Source organism: Rutidosis leptorrhynchoides, chromosome 9, assembly GCF_046630445.1.
Source record: "Rutidosis leptorrhynchoides isolate AG116_Rl617_1_P2 chromosome 9, CSIRO_AGI_Rlap_v1, whole genome shotgun sequence".
NCBI classification, from domain to species: domain Eukaryota; kingdom Viridiplantae; phylum Streptophyta; class Magnoliopsida; order Asterales; family Asteraceae; genus Rutidosis; species Rutidosis leptorrhynchoides.
This window is the reverse complement of record NC_092341.1, coordinates 330,859,871-330,877,032: the sequence shown is the minus strand read 5'-3', so window position 1 is coordinate 330,877,032 and position 17,162 is coordinate 330,859,871.

Below are 17,162 nucleotides of genomic sequence, written 5' to 3'. Positions count from 1 at the left end.
ATAAAGGTGATAAAAATAATCATAATAAAAATTTTAAATGATAATTTTTAGTATAATCATAATAAATAATTATTTCAATAATTAAGATCATATATTTAATAATAATTTTTCTATTTAACATCTTAAATTTAATATTCATAATTTGTTAGTTAACAATTATAACAATAATTATAATAATTTTTAATAAGGTTAGTATTGAAAATAATATCAATAACATTGATAATAATACTTGTAGTTATTTAAATGATAATAATGAATGTACTGATAACAATATGACATTTATATTTTAACTTATAGTTACATATAATATATTAACTTTACATTTTATTAATTATGTACTACTTATTTTATATAATAACATATTTGAATATATATCATATATATATTTTATATATATATATATTATAATATAATTATTATTAATAGCAATCATATATATATATATATATATATATATATATATATATATATATATATATATATATATATATATATATATATATATATATATATATATATATATATATATATGTATGTATACAAATTCATTTTAAATTATATTTAGTTATTTTGTATCTTATCTTACATAATTAATTCTACTGTTTACATTATATGTTAAAATTTCAAATTATATTATATACTACATTTGTATGTATATACGTATTTATTTACAAACAGTTGTTCGTGAATTGTCAGAAATAGTCAAAGGGTAATTGATTACATGAATATAGATTTCTAAACTTTCGAGACTCAACATTATAGATTTTGTTTATCGTATCGGAAACATATAAAGATTAAAGTTTAAATTTGGTCGAAAATTCCCGGGTCATCACAGTACCTACCCGTTAAAGAAATTTCGTCCCGAAATTTGAGTGAGGTCGTCATGGCTAACAATAGATATGTTTTCCTGACGAATATGAGCTAATAAATAGAATTTTATCATTACAGAATAATACAGATAAAATAATTCGATTATTCGAAGAGCACGAATGAAACTATCGTGAGAGAGGTCCCAACGGGCATCGTGCACCTTCACCCAAAAACTTGCCCAAATTTTTAGCCGTTAGTAAAAAAAAAAAAATTCCAACGGCTATCCCAACGGTCACTTTTACACTATAAAAACACCAACCATATACTTCATTTTATACACTCAAACATATATTTCTTTTATATTTCCACCTTTCTCAAAATCAAAATCAAACACTCCCAAACTGCAAAATGTTAACACTTCCCCCAATGATTGTTTCATTCGATGTTCATTACGGAGGTGATTTCCGTAATCAAATGAAGGAATATAAGTGGGGCGATAGTATTTCGTTTGAAGATATCGACATTCGTGATGTTGGTTTACAAGACTTGCTATCCTTTCTGAAGGAAAAAGTTCCGTGTGAATTCACGTCCGTGTTCTTTTATAAAGACGATTATGATGCGGATTGTAGGGCAAGTTTTCTGTGTACCGATGATCAATGGTACTTTATAAAAGATACCATTGAAGATCGCGGTAAACGCATTTCTTTGTATGCGGTTCTTGAAGATGAAGAGATGTTGGGTTATCGTTACCTCGATGAATCAGCTGAAGCAGCAGTTGAGGCATCAAGAGAAATACCGATGTCTCCAGAGTACCTCACGGATGGTGAAATGACTTGCTCATGTATTTGATACTCGTGAAGAGCCACCACCCATTCGTGAGATTCTGGTGGTTAGTGAATTTGAAGACGTTTTTTCGGATGAATTGCCGGGTGTTCCGGCGGAAAGAAAAGTTGAATTTCGCATTGAGTTGGTTCCGGGGGCTACTCCCATTGCTAAAACTCCTTATCATTTAGCGCCAATGGAAATGCAAGAGTTGTTAAATCAAACCCAAGAATTACTTGAAAGGGGTTTTATTCGACCGAGTGCTTCTCCATGGGGTGCTCCGGTTTTATTCTTGAAGAAGGATGGTAGTATGCGGATGTGCATCGATTATCGGGAGTTAAATAAAGTGACGATAAAGAATCGTTATCCATTGCCTCAGATTGACGATTTGTTTGACCAACTCCAAGGTGCAACGTATTTCTCTAAGATTGACCTACGGTCCGGCTATCACCAAATGCGGGTCCGTGAGGAAGATATTGAGAAAACGGCTTTTCGAACGCGTTACAGGCATTATGAGTTTGTAGTTATGCCTTTCGGTCTTACGAATGCACCGGCGGCATTCATGGATCTTATGAACCGAGTGTGCCAACCTATGTTGGACAAGTTGGTGATTGTGTTCATTGACGACATACTTGTCTATTCAAAGAGTATGAAGGAACATGAACATCATTTGCGTGGTGTGTTGAAGACGTTGCAGAAGGAGAAGTTGTATGCAAAATTCTCCAAATGTGAATTTTGGCTAAGGGAAGTTCAATTCCTTGGTCATATTTTGAACAAGGATGGTATTCAAGTAGATCCGGGGAAGATTGAGACTGTGAAGAGTTGGGGACGACCGACTACGCCTACGAAAATTCGAAGTTTCCTCGGATTGGCCGGTTATTACCGTCGGTTTATCCAAGACTTTTCTAAAATCGCTTCTCCTTTGACGAAGTTAACGAGAAAGAACGCGAGATTTAATTGGGAGAATGAGCAAGAAATTGCCTTTTAATTGTTAAAAGAGAAATTATGTCAAGCTCCGGTGTTAGTGTTGCCGGAAGGGGTAGAAGACATGACGGTTTATTGTGATGCGTCTTTAAATGGGCTCGGGTGTGTTTTAATGCAAAGAGGTAAAGTCATCGCTTACGCCTCTTGACAATTAAAGGAACACAAAACGAGATATCCGACTCATGATCTTGAATTGGCGGCGGTGGTTCATGCGTTGAAAATTTGGCACCACTACTTGTTTGGTGTCAAGTGTACGATTTATTCGGATCATAAGAGTTTGAAACATCTTTTTGATCAACGAGATTTGAATTATCGTCAACGTAGGTGGATGGACGTGGTGAAAGACTACGATTGTGAGATACTTTATCATCCGAGTAAGGAGAATGTGGTAGCGGATGCGTTGAGTTGAAAGAGTCAACATCCGGCAATACGAGTAGGATCGTTATGCATGATTATTACTAACGATTTTCTTGTGAAGCTTGGTGAGATTCAAATTGAAGCTTTTGTGAACAACAAGCATGAGGAACGAATTGTGGGGCAAACGGAGTCTATTACCTTAGGCTCGCATGGTTTGTTGTCCTTTCAGGGACGAGTATGGGTGCCTAAGATGGGTGGTAATCGACGGGTGCTACTTGATGAAGCACATAAGTCAAAGTATTCCATTCACCCGGGCGCGATAAAAAGTATCTTGATTTGAAGAAAGAGTATTGGTGGCCGGGCATGAAACGCGATGTTGTTAAGTATGTTGAACAATGCGTCACTTGTTTGCAAGTTAAAGCCGAACATCAAAAGCCGTATGGTATGTTACAACCGTTAGAAATCCCAAAATGGAAATGGGAGGACATTACCATGGATTTCATCACAAAGTTACCAAAGATGGCGAGAACCCAATTTGATTCGATTTGGGTAATAGTTGATCGATTGATGAAAAGTGCCTTGTTTCTTCCCATTCGGGAAGCGATATCGTTGGAGACCTTGGCTAAGTTGTTTATCAAGGAGGTGATATCGAGACATGGAGTTCCTATATCTATTATTTCAGATCGAGATACTCGTTTCACATCTCGGTTTTGAGAAAAGTTTCATGAAGATATGGGTACACAATTGAAATTGAGCACGGCGTACCATCCTCAATAGGACGGTCAAACTGAACGTATGAATCAAACATTGGAGGATATGTTATGGGCATGTATTATTGATTTCGGCGGTAGTTGGGATGAGCACTTACCATTGGTGGAATTCTCGTACAATAATAGTTATCATACTAGTATCGGGATGCCACCTTACGAGATGATTTATGGGTGTAGGTGTCGAACCCCGATTTGTTGGGGTGAAGTGGGTCAAAGAGAAATCGGGAGTACCGATTTGGTTTTAGAGACGAATAGTAAGATTGATATGATTCGGGCTCATTTGAAAAAGGCTCAAGATAGACAAAAGGCCTATGCCGACAAATGAAGGCGACCGATTAAGTTTCAAGAAGGTGACATGGTGATGCTTAAAGTTTCGCCATGGAAAGGTGTCATTCGATTTCGAAAACGGAGAAAGTTAGCTCCTCGGTTTATTAGGCCATTTAAAATTTTAGCTCGTGTTGGTGAAGTTGTGTATCGTTTGGAATTATTCGAAGAGCTTGCGGGGATCCATAATACATTTCATGTTTCCCATCTCCGTAAGTGTCTTGCGGATGATTCTTCATGGGTGCCATTAGACGAGATTGAGCTAAACAATAAGTTAGAGTATGTTGAGGAGCCGATTGCTATACTCGATGAGAAGGTCAAAAGGTTGAGAAATAAGGAGGTGAGAACTTTTAAAGGTCAATGGCATCATAGTATAGGTTCCGAGTTTACTTGAGAGCCCGAAGAGTATGTTTTGGTCTACCTTTCTGCTTGTCATGCGGCTTGGATTGCGAGGACGCAATCCGGTTCAAGTGGGGGAGAGTTGTAAGATCCTGTTTTCTCAGGTGTTTGGGACGCTGTCCAAAAATGTAGGATGCCATCCAATTGTAAAGGGCTGGATGCCGTCCAGAATCCTGGACGCCGTCCAGTTGAACTGGCGCGCCAGCTGTGTTCTTTTAGATATTAAATGGGGGTTAGTTTGGTCTTTTCACGTGTTGGATGAATCTAAGGCCACAAGATCAGTTCTAGGAGCCTCATTCACTCCACTTTCAACTACCGCCTCCTTCCACTTCAATTCTAGAGAGAGATAGTGATTCTCGTGTGAGAAAGCTCAAATCGAGGAAGAAGAAGTTGATTTCGGGCTAAAGCGCGTGTGTTAAAGTTGTTCATCAAATCACTAGCTTCGTTGTGATTGTGGTGGTATGCTCTAATATTTATTTCCTTATTTTAATTTGTTTAAGGGTAAGGGTTAGGGTTTGGGTTAGCGATGAACACGAAACCCATATTTGGTGATTTTGGGTGTTCTTGGGTAAGATTGGGTCATGAGGACCCAAGGATGACTAACCTAGGGTTTTGGAAATGTTAAATGGACTTATGAGTCATAATTGGTTAGTTAAAACTAGCACACCTAGTTATTAAGCAAATGGGTGTTAATTGGGTTAGTGGATGACCCGAAATGAGTGTGTGACTTTAAAATGGTCAAATGGGTAACAATTGACCTAGTTGGGAAAGATGGGTATGAAATACCCTAATTGTGTATTAGTTAGTATTGTGGACCTTAGTCACTAGCTTTTAGTGATATGTGATGGTCTTGACCTTAAATGGACGGTTGGTGAAAATGGGGCATTTAATGCATTTAAGTCATTAAATGCACATGAGTGAATGGTTGGTGTTTAGTCCAACTAGTTTGTGTGTTGATTGAGTACTTATTGTAATAGGTGCGTTATGTTGAAGGTTGCAAGCTTGGTTTAACGTTCACCGACGGCATTAAGGTGAGTGGAATAATTATGCATGTATGTATGTAGTGTAGTGACCCGAACTTTTCCATGTTTATATATATTAATTGAGATTGATGTTTACATGATTAAATGTTTCCAACATGTTAAGCAATCAAACTTGTTAAGACTTGATTAATTGAAATAGGTTTCATATAGACAATTGACCACCCAAGTTGACCGGTGATTCACGAACGTTAAAACTTGTAAAAAAACTATATGATGACATATATATGGTTATATATATAGTTAACATGATATTATGATAAGTAAACATATCATTAATTATATTAACAATGAACTACATATGTAAAAACAAGACTACTAACTTAATGATTTTGAAACGAGACATATATGTAACGTTTATCGTTGTAACGACATTTAATGTATATATATCATATTAAGAGATATTCGTACATCATAATATCATGATAATATAATAATTTAAAATCTCTTTTGATATTATAAACATTGGGTTAACAACATTTAACAAGATCGTTAACCTAAAGGTTTCAAAACAACACTTACATGTAACGACTAACGATGACTTAACGACTCAGTTAAAATGTATATACATGTAGTGTTTTAATATGTATTTATACACTTTTGAAAGACTTCAATACACTTATCAAAATACTTCTACTTAACAAAAATGCTTACAATTACATTCTCGTTCAGTTTCATCAACAATTCTACTCGTATGCACCCGTATTCGTACTCGTACAATACACAGCTTTTAGATGTATGTACTATTGGTATATACACTCCAATGATCAGCTCTTAGCAGCCCATGTGAGTCACCTAACACATGTGGGAACCATCATTTGGCAACTAGCATGAAATATCTCATAAGATTACAAAAATATGAGTAATCATTCATGACTTATTTACATGAAAACAAAATTACATATCCTTTATATCCAATCCATACACCAACGACCAAAAACACCTACAAACACTTTCATTCTTCAATTTTCTTCATCTAATTGAACTCTCTCAAGTTCTATCTTCAAGTTCTAAGTGTTCTTCATAAATTCCAAAAGTTCTAGTTTCATAAAATCAAGAATACTTTCAAGTTTGCTAGCTCACTTCCAATCTTGTAAGGTGATCATCCAACCTCAAGAAATCTTTGTTTCTTACAGTAGGTTATCATTCTAATACAAGGTAATAATCATATTCAAACTTTGGTTCAATTTCTATAACTATAACAATCTTATTTCAAGTGATGATCTTACTTGAACTTGTTTTCGTGTCATGATTTTGCTTCAAGAACTTTGAGCCATCCAAGGATCCATTGAAGCTAGATCCATTTTTCTCTTTTCCAGTAGGTTCATCCAAGGAACTTAAGGTAGTAATGATGTTCATAACATCATTCGATTCATACATATAAAGCTATCTTATTCGAAGGTTTAAACTTGTAATCACTAGAACATAGTTTAGTTAATTCTAAACTTGTTCGCAAACAAAAGTTAATCCTTCTAACTTGACTTTTAAAATCAACTAAACACATGTTCTATATCTATATGATATGCTAACTTAATGATTTAAAACCTGGAAACACGAAAAACACCGTAAAACCGGATTTACGCCGTCGTAGTAACACCGCGGGCTGTTTTGGGTTAGTTAATTAAAAACTATGATAAACTTTGATTTAAAAGTTGTTATTCTGAGAAAATGATTTTTATTATGAACATGAAACTATATCCAAAAATTATGGTTAAACTCAAAGTGGAAGTATGTTTTCTAAAATGGTCATCTAGACGTCGTTCTTTCGACTGAAATGACTACCTTTACAAAAACGACTTGTAACTTATTTTTCCGACTAGAAACCTATACTTTTTTTGTTTAGATTCATAAAATAGAGTTCAATATGAAACCATAGCAATTTTATTCACTCAAAACGGATTTAAAATGAAGAAGTTATGGGTAAAATAAGATTGGATAATTTTTCTCATTTTAGCTACGTGAAAATTGGTAACAAATCTATTCCAACCATAACTTAATCAACTTGTATTATATATTATGTAATCTTGAGATACCATAGACACGTATACAATGTTTCGACCTATCATGTCGACACATCTATATATATTTCGGAACAACCATAGACACTCTATATGTGAATGTTGGAGTTAGCTATACAGGGTTGAGGTTGATTCCAAAATATATATAGTTTGAGTTGTGATCAATACTGAGATACGTATACACTGGGTCGTGGATTGATTCAAGATAATATTTATCGATTTATTTCTGTACATCTAACTGTGGACAACTAGTTGTAGGTTACTAACGAGGACAGCTGACTTAATAAACTTAAAACATCAAAATATATTAAAAGTGTTGTAAATATATTTTGAACATACTTTGATATATATGTATATATTGTTATAGGTTCGTGAATCAACCAGTGGCCAAGTCTTACTTCCCGACGAAGTAAAAATCTGTGAAAGTGAGTTATAGTCCCACTTTTAAAATCTAATATTTTTGGGATGAGAATACATGCAGGTTTTATAAATGATTTACAAAATAGACACAAGTACGTGAAACTACATTCTATGGTTGAATTATCAAAATCGAATATGCCCCTTTTTATTAAGTCTGGTAATCTAAGAATTAGGGAACAGACACCCTAATTGACGCGAATCCTAAAGATAGATCTATTGGGCCTAACAAACCCCATCCAAAGTACCGGATGCTTTAGTACTTCGAAATTTATATCATATCCGAAGGGTGTCCCGGAATGATGGGGATATTCTTATATATGCATCTTGTTATTGTCGGTTACCAGGTGTTCACCATATGAATGATTTTTATCTCTATGTATGGGATGTGTATTGAAATATGAAATCTTGTGGTCTATTATTATGATTTGATATATATAGGCTAAACCTATAACTCACCAACATTTTTGTTGACGTTTTAAGCATGTTTATTCTCAGGTGATTATTAAGAGCTTCCGCTGTCGCATACTTAAATAAGGACGAGATTTGGAGTCCATGCTTGTATGATATTGTGTAAAAACTGCATTCAAGAAACTTATTTTGTTGTAACATATTTGTATTGTAAACCATTATGTAATGGTCGTGTGTAGACATGATATTTTAGATTATCATTATTTGATAATCTACGTAAAGCTTTTTAAACCTTTATTGATGAAATAAAGGTTATGGTTTGTTTTAAAATGAATGCAGTCTTTGAAAAACGTCTCATATAGAGGTCAAAACCTCGCAACGAAATCAATTAATATGGAACGTTTTTAATCAATAAGAACGGGACATTTCAGTTGGTATCAGAGCGTTGGTCTTAGAGAACCAGAAAATTTGCATTAGTGTGTCTTATCGAGTTTGTTAGGATGCATTAGTGAGTCTGGACTTCGACCGTGTTTTCTTTAAAAATGATTGCTTAACATTTTTGTTGGAAACTATATATTTTTAACATATGAATATTATGTGATATATTAATCTCTTAACGTGTTTGATATTATGTGATAGATGTCTACCCCTAGAACAAGTCCCATTGACTCACCTAATAATAATGAAGAGTCAAATGTAAATTGGAATGATTTGTGGACTGATTCACAAGTTCCCGAAGAGGAACCGGAAGAAGAGTCGGAACCGGAAGAAGAATCGGAACCGGAAGAAGAATTGGAACCGGATGAAGAAATAGAACCGGTGGGGGAAATAATAAAACGGTTAAGTAAAAGAAAATCCTCAACCAACCGACCAAAGTTAATTATGGTCAATGGTGTTTCCGCCAAGGAAGCAAAATATTGGGAGGATTACCAATTCTCCGATGAATCGGATTCCGACGAGAATTCCGATGATGTTATAGAAATTACCCCAACTGAATTTAAAAAAGCAAAAGAAAATAATAAGGGAAAGGGCATAAAAATAGAGAAATCTAATTCCAACCCCGATGAACTTTATATGTATCGTCAACCCCCGAAGTCCTTAAGTTGTAACAATGACCCGGGAACCTCTAAACCACCAGGTTTTTCTAAACCAATGTGGACAACGACGACTCGTATTAGGGGAACATCATATATCCCTAGAAACTTGGCAAAACGAACCAAAACCGAAGAAGAAGAAACGAGCGAGTCGGAATAAGATAGTTGTATTCGTGTGGTGTAATATATGGAATATAGTGTTCTTATGCTTTATGATATATGTAAAAAATTGCTTGTATTAATAAGTATTTTTTTTATGAATCTAACTCTTGTCTATTTTACAGTTTAAAAACACAAAATGGATAGACAACCCAATATTTTAAGAGACCTACCCGGAGACATGATTGATGAAATCTTGTCTAGAGTCGGCCAGAATTCTTCGGCACAACTATTTAAGGCGAGATCAGTTTGTAAGACATTCGAAGAACGTTCCAAGAATGTCTTGGTTTATAAGAGACTTTCGTTTGAAAGATGGGGGATATCACATTGGGAAACCCATAAGTTACGATGTGTTTACTTTGACGCATATATTGCGGGGAACCCAAATGCTATTTTACGCAACGGGTTAAGAAATTATTTTGACTCAATATATCCGAATATTGGACTTCGTGATTTAGAAAAAGCGGCTAACATGCAACATAAAGAAGCATGTTATGCTTACGGATTAGTAATGTTCGCTTCTCACCAAAGTGAGAACAAGAACATCGGGCTACAACTATTAAACAAAACGTTTCCACAAGTGACGGAGTCGGTAATTGGGGTAAGAAATGAGGTTTTTAGATTATTACGGGACTGTTGGACATTACGTAACCCTCGTCCCTTTGATGACGTTACAACACGCTGTCTTATCAACGGCCATAACGGTTATGTTGCACAAGACCAAGGATGGGAAGTAGTCCTAGTAAAACCAGAATGCATGACTTGTTTCTGGACGTATGAATTACGTGTCTTTATTGCCTTTGCTGAACGACTTGTGTACTAGCTAGAATTGTCTTCACAACTATCTTGTATCAAAGTTATTGTGTGCTATATTTCATGCTTTATGTAAAATAAGCGGTATTGTAAGTTTGTAAAATATTGTATAAAAGTTTGAACGCGAAATATTATTATAATCAGTTTTTCATATAGAATTGTAGTAGTTAAATTGTATATTAGCTACTAAGTATGAACTTAACGGGTAGGTACTACCCGAATTTAAACTTATAAAACGCTAATATGAAGAAAAAGCTTTTATAAATGAGTTCATATTATGCTACGAAATACTATTAACTACTCTTAATATTCTGTATGATTAACTTGTTCCATTTGACTATTTTGAAGGAAATGGCACCGACTACTCGACACACCGTGAATATGAATGAAGAGGAATTCCGTACTTTTCTAGCTTCAAACATAGCCGCAGTACAGGCTGCGCTACATACCAACAATAACCTTGGATCTAGCAGTACAGGAAATCGTGTAGGATGCACCTACAAAGAATTCACTGCCTGCAAACCTTTGGAATTTGATGGAACCGAAGGACCGATCGGATTGAAACGGTGGACCGAGAAGGTTGAATCGGTGTTTGCCATAAGTAAGTGTACTGAAGAGGACAAAGTGAAGTACGCTACGCATACCTTCACAGGTTCTGCGTTAACATGGTGGAATACCTATCTAGAGCAAGTGGGACAGGATGATGCGTACGCACTACCGTGGTCAGCATTCAAGCACTTGATGAACGAGAAGTACCGTCCCAGAACCGAGGTCAATAAGCTCAAGACAGAACTTAGAGGGTTACGAACCCAAGGATTTGATATTACCACGTACGAAAGACGATTCACAGAATTGTGCCTACTGTGTCCGGGAGCATTCGAAGATGAGGAAGAGAAGATCGACGCGTTTGTGAAAGGATTACCGGAAAGAATCCAAGAAGATATAAGTTCACACGAGCCCGCCTCCATACAACAGGCATGTAGAATGGCTCACAAACTAGTGAACCAGATTGAAGAAAGAATTAAAGAACAGACTGCTGAAGAGGCCAATGTGAAGCAAGTCAAAAGAAAGTGGGAGGAAAACGGTGATAAGAATCACCAATACAACAACAACAGCAATTACAACAATAATCGCAACAATTATCCCAACAATCGGAACATCAATCGCAACTACAACAAACGGCCCAACAACAACAACAACAACAACAACAACAGCAACTACAATAATCATCCCAACAACAATAATAACCGCAACAACAACAACAATCAGAAGCAACTATGCCAAAGGTGTGAAAAGAATCACTCGGGGTTCTGCACCAAATTTTGCAACAAGTGTAAAAGAAATGGTCATAGCGCGGCGAAGTGTGAGGTCTACGGACCAGGGGTTAATAGAACGAAAGGAACAAATGGTGTCGGAACGAGTAATGGCGGAGCCAGTAGTGTCGGAGCAAGTTATGCCAATGTAGTTTGTTATAAATGTGGAAAACCAGGCCACATTATTAGAAATTGCCCGAACCAGGAGAACACGAATGGACAAGGCCGTGGAAGAGTTTTCAATATTAATGCGGTAGAGGCACAGGAAGACCCGGAGCTTGTTACGGGTACGTTTCTTATTGACAATAAATCTGCTTACGTTTTATTTGATTCGGGTGCGGATAGAAGCTATATGAGTAGAGATTTTTGTGCTAAATTAAGTTGTCCATTGACGCCTTTGGATAGTAAATTTTTACTCGAATTAGCAAATGGTAAATTAATTTCAGCAGATAATATATGTCGGAATCGAGAAATTAAACTGGTTAGCGAAACATTTAAGATTGATTTGATACCAGTAGAGTTAGGGAGTTTTGATGTGATAATCGGTATGGACTGGTTGAAAGAAGTGAAAGCGGAGATCGTTTGTTACAAAAATGCAATTCGCATTATACGAGAAAAAGGAAAACCCTTAATGGTGTACGGAGAAAAGGGCAACACGAAGCTACATCTTATTAGTAATTTGAAGGCACAAAAACTAATAAGAAAAGGTTGCTATGCTGTTCTAGCACACGTCGAGAAAGTACAAACTGAAGAAAAGAGCATCAATGATGTTCCCATTGCAAAAGAATTTCCCGATGTATTTCCGAAAGAATTACCGGGATTACCCCCACATCGATCCGTTGAATTTCAAATAGATCTTGTACCAGGAGCTGCACCAATAGCTCGTGCTCCTTACAGACTCGCACCCAGCGAGATGAAAGAACTGCAAAGCCAATTACAAGAACTTTTAGAGCGTGGTTTCATTCGACCAAGCACATCACCGTGGGGAGCTCCTGTTTTGTTTGTCAAGAAGAAAGATGGTACATTCAGGTTGTGTATCGACTACCGAGAGTTGAACAAACTTACCATCAAGAACCGCTACCCACTACCGAGAATCGACGACTTATTTGATCAACTACAAGGCTCGTCTGTTTATACAAAGATTGACTTACGTTCCGGGTATCATCAAATGCGGGTGAAAGAAGATGATATTCCAAAGACTGCTTTCAGAACACGTTACGGTCATTACGAGTTTATGGTCATGCCGTTTGGTTTAACTAATGCACCAGCTGTGTTCATGGACCTTATGAACCGAGTGTGTGGACCATACCTTGACAAGTTTGTCATTGTTTTCATTGATGACATACTTATTTACTCAAAGAATGACCAAGAACACAGTGAACATTTGAGAAAGGTGTTAGAAGTATTGAGGAAGGAAGAATTGTACGCTAAGTTTTCAAAGTGTGCATTTTGGTTGGAAGAAGTTCAATTCCTCGGTCACATAGTGAACAAAGAAGGTATTAAGGTGGATCCGGCAAAGATAGAAACTGTTGAAAAGTGGGAAACCCCGAAAACTCCGAAACACATACGCCAGTTTTTAGGACTAGCTGGTTACTACAGAAGGTTCATCCAAGACTTTTCCAGAATAGCAAAACCCTTGACTGCATTAACGCATAAAGGGAAGAAATTTGAATGGAATGATGAACAAGAGAAAGCGTTTCAGTTATTGAAGAAAAAGCTAACTACGGCACCTATATTGTCATTGCCTGAAGGGAATGATGATTTTGTGATTTATTGTGACGCATCAAAGCAAGGTCTCGGTTGTGTATTAATGCAACGAACGAAGGTGATTGCTTATGCGTCTAGACAATTGAAGATTCACGAACAAAATTATACGACGCATGATTTGGAATTAGGCGCGGTTGTTTTTGCATTAAAGACTTGGAGGCACTACTTATATGGGGTCAAAAGTATTATATATACCGACCACAAAAGTCTTCAACACATATTTAATCAGAAACAACTGAATATGAGGCAGCGTAGGTGGATTGAATTATTGAATGATTACGATTTTGAGATTCGTTACCACCCGGGGAAGGCAAATGTGGTAGCCGATGCCTTGAGCAGGAAGGATAGAGAACCCATTCGAGTAAAATCTATGAATATAATGATTCATAATAACATTACTACTCAAATAAAGGAGGCGCAACAAGGAGTTTTAAAAGAGGGAAATTTAAAGGATGAAATACCCAAAGGATCGGAGAAGCATCTTAATATTCGGGAAGACGGAACCCGGTATAGGGCTGAAAGGATTTGGGTACCAAAATTTGGAGATATGAGAGAAATGGTACTTAGAGAAGCTCATAAAACCAGATACTCAATACATCCTGGAACGGGGAAGATGTACAAGGATCTCAAGAAACATTTTTGGTGGCCGGGTATGAAAGCCGATGTTGCTAAATACGTAGGAGAATGTTTGACGTGTTCTAAGGTCAAAGCTGAGCATCAGAAACCATCAGGTCTACTTCAACAACCCGAAATCCCGGAATGGAAATGGGAAAACATTACCATGGATTTCATCACTAAATTGCCAAGGACTGCAAGTGGTTTTGATACTATTTGGGTAATAGTTGATCGTCTCACCAAATCAGCACACTTCCTACCAATAAGAGAAGATGACAAGATGGAGAAGTTAGCACGACTGTATTTGAAGGAAGTCGTCTCCAGACATGGAATACCAATCTCTATTATCTCTGATAGGGATGGCAGATTTATTTCAAGATTCTGGCAGACATTACAGCAAGCATTAGGAACTCGTCTAGACATGAGTACTGCCTATCATCCACAAACTGATGGGCAGAGCGAAAGGACGATACAAACGCTTGAAGACATGCTACGAGCATGTGTTATTGATTTCGGAAACAGTTGGGATCGACATCTACCGTTAGCAGAATTTTCCTACAACAACAGCTACCATTCAAGCATTGAGATGGCGCCGTTTGAAGCACTTTATGGTAGAAAGTGCAGGTCTCCGATTTGTTGGAGTGAGGTGGGGGATAGACAGATTACGGGTCCGGAGATTATACAAGAAACTACCGAGAAGATCATCCAAATTCAACAACGGTTGAAAACCGCCCAAAGTCGACAAAAGAGCTACGCTGACATTAAAAGAAAAGATATAGAATTTGAAATTGGAGAGATGGTCATGCTTAAAGTTTCACCTTGGAAAGGCGTTGTTCGATTTGGTAAACGAGGGAAATTAAATCCAAGGTATATTGGACCATTCAAGATTATTGATCGTGTCGGACCAGTAGCTTACCGACTTGAGTTACCTTAACAACTCGCGGCTGTACATAACACTTTCCACGTCTCGAATTTGAAGAAATGTTTTGCTAAAGAAGATCTCACTATTCCGTTAGATGAAATCCAAATCAACGAAAAACTCCAATTCATCGAAGAACCCGTCGAAATAATGGATCGTGAGGTTAAAAGACTTAAGCAAAACAAGATACCAATTGTTAAGGTTCGATGGAATGCTCGTAGAGGACCCGAGTTCACCTGGGAGCGTGAAGATCAGATGAAGAAGAAATACCCGCATCTATTTCCAGAAGATTCGTCAACACCTTCAACAGCTTAAAATTTCGGGACGAAATTTATTTAACGGGTAGGTACTGTAGTGACCCGAACTTTTCCATGTTTATATATATTAATTGAGATTGATGTTTACATGATTAAATGTTTCCAACATGTTAAGCAATCAAACTTGTTAAGACTTGATTAATTGAAATAGGTTTCATATAGACAATTGACCACCCAAGTTGACCGGTGATTCACGAACGTTAAAACTTGTAAAAAAACTATATGATGACATATATATGGTTATATATATAGTTAACATGATATTATGATAAGTAAACATATCATTAATTATATTAACAATGAACTACATATGTAAAAACAAGACTACTAACTTAATGATTTTGAAACGAGACATATATGTAACGTTTATCGTTGTAACGACATTTAATGTATATATATCATATTAAGAGATATTCGTACATCATAATATCATGATAATATAATAATTTAAAATCTCTTTTGATATTATAAACATTGGGTTAACAACATTTAACAAGATCGTTAACCTAAAGGTTTCAAAACAACACTTACATGTAACGACTAACGATGACTTAACGACTCAGTTAAAATGTATATACATGTAGTGTTTTAATATGTATTTATACACTTTTGAAAGACTTCAATACACTTATCAAAATACTTCTACTTAACAAAAATGCTTACAATTACATTCTCGTTCAGTTTCATCAACAATTCTACTCGTATGCACCCGTATTCGTACTCGTACAATACACAGCTTTTAGATGTATGTACTATTGGTATATACACTCCAATGATCAGCTCTTAGCAGCCCATGTGAGTCACCTAACACATGTGGGAACCATCATTTGGCAACTAGCATGAAATATCTCATAAGATTACAAAAATATGAGTAATCATTCATGACTTATTTACATGAAAACAAAATTACATATCCTTTATATCCAATCCATACACCAACGACCAAAAACACCTACAAACACTTTCATTCTTCAATTTTCTTCATCTAATTGAACTCTCTCAAGTTCTATCTTCAAGTTCTAAGTGTTCTTCATAAATTCCAAAAGTTCTAGTTTCATAAAATCAAGAATACTTTCAAGTTTGCTAGCTCACTTCCAATCTTGTAAGGTGATCATCCAACCTCAAGAAATCTTTGTTTCTTACAGTAGGTTATCATTCTAATACAAGGTAATAATCATATTCAAACTTTGGTTCAATTTCTATAACTATAACAATCTTATTTCAAGTGATGATCTTACTTGAACTTGTTTTCGTGTCATGATTTTGCTTCAAGAACTTTGAGCCATCCAAGGATCCATTGAAGCTAGATCCATTTTTCTCTTTTCCAGTAGGTTCATCCAAGGAACTTAAGGTAGTAATGATGTTCATAACATCATTCGATTCATACATATAAAGCTATCTTATTCGAAGGTTTAAACTTGTAATCACTAGAACATAGTTTAGTTAATTCTAAACTTGTTCGCAAACAAAAGTTAATCCTTCTAACTTGACTTTTAAAATCAACTAAACACATGTTCTATATCTATATGATATGCTAACTTAATGATTTAAAACCTGGAAACACGAAAAACACCGTAAAACCGGATTTACGCCGTCGTAGTAACACCGCGGGCTGTTTTGGGTTAGTTAATTAAAAACTATGATAAACTTTGATTTAAAAGTTGTTATTCTGAGAAAATGATTTTTATTATGAACATGAAACTATATCCAAAAATTATGGTTAAACTCAAAGTGGAAGTATGTTTTCTAAAATGGTCATCTAGACGTCGTTCTTTCGACTGAAATGACTACCTTTACAAAAACGACTTGTAAC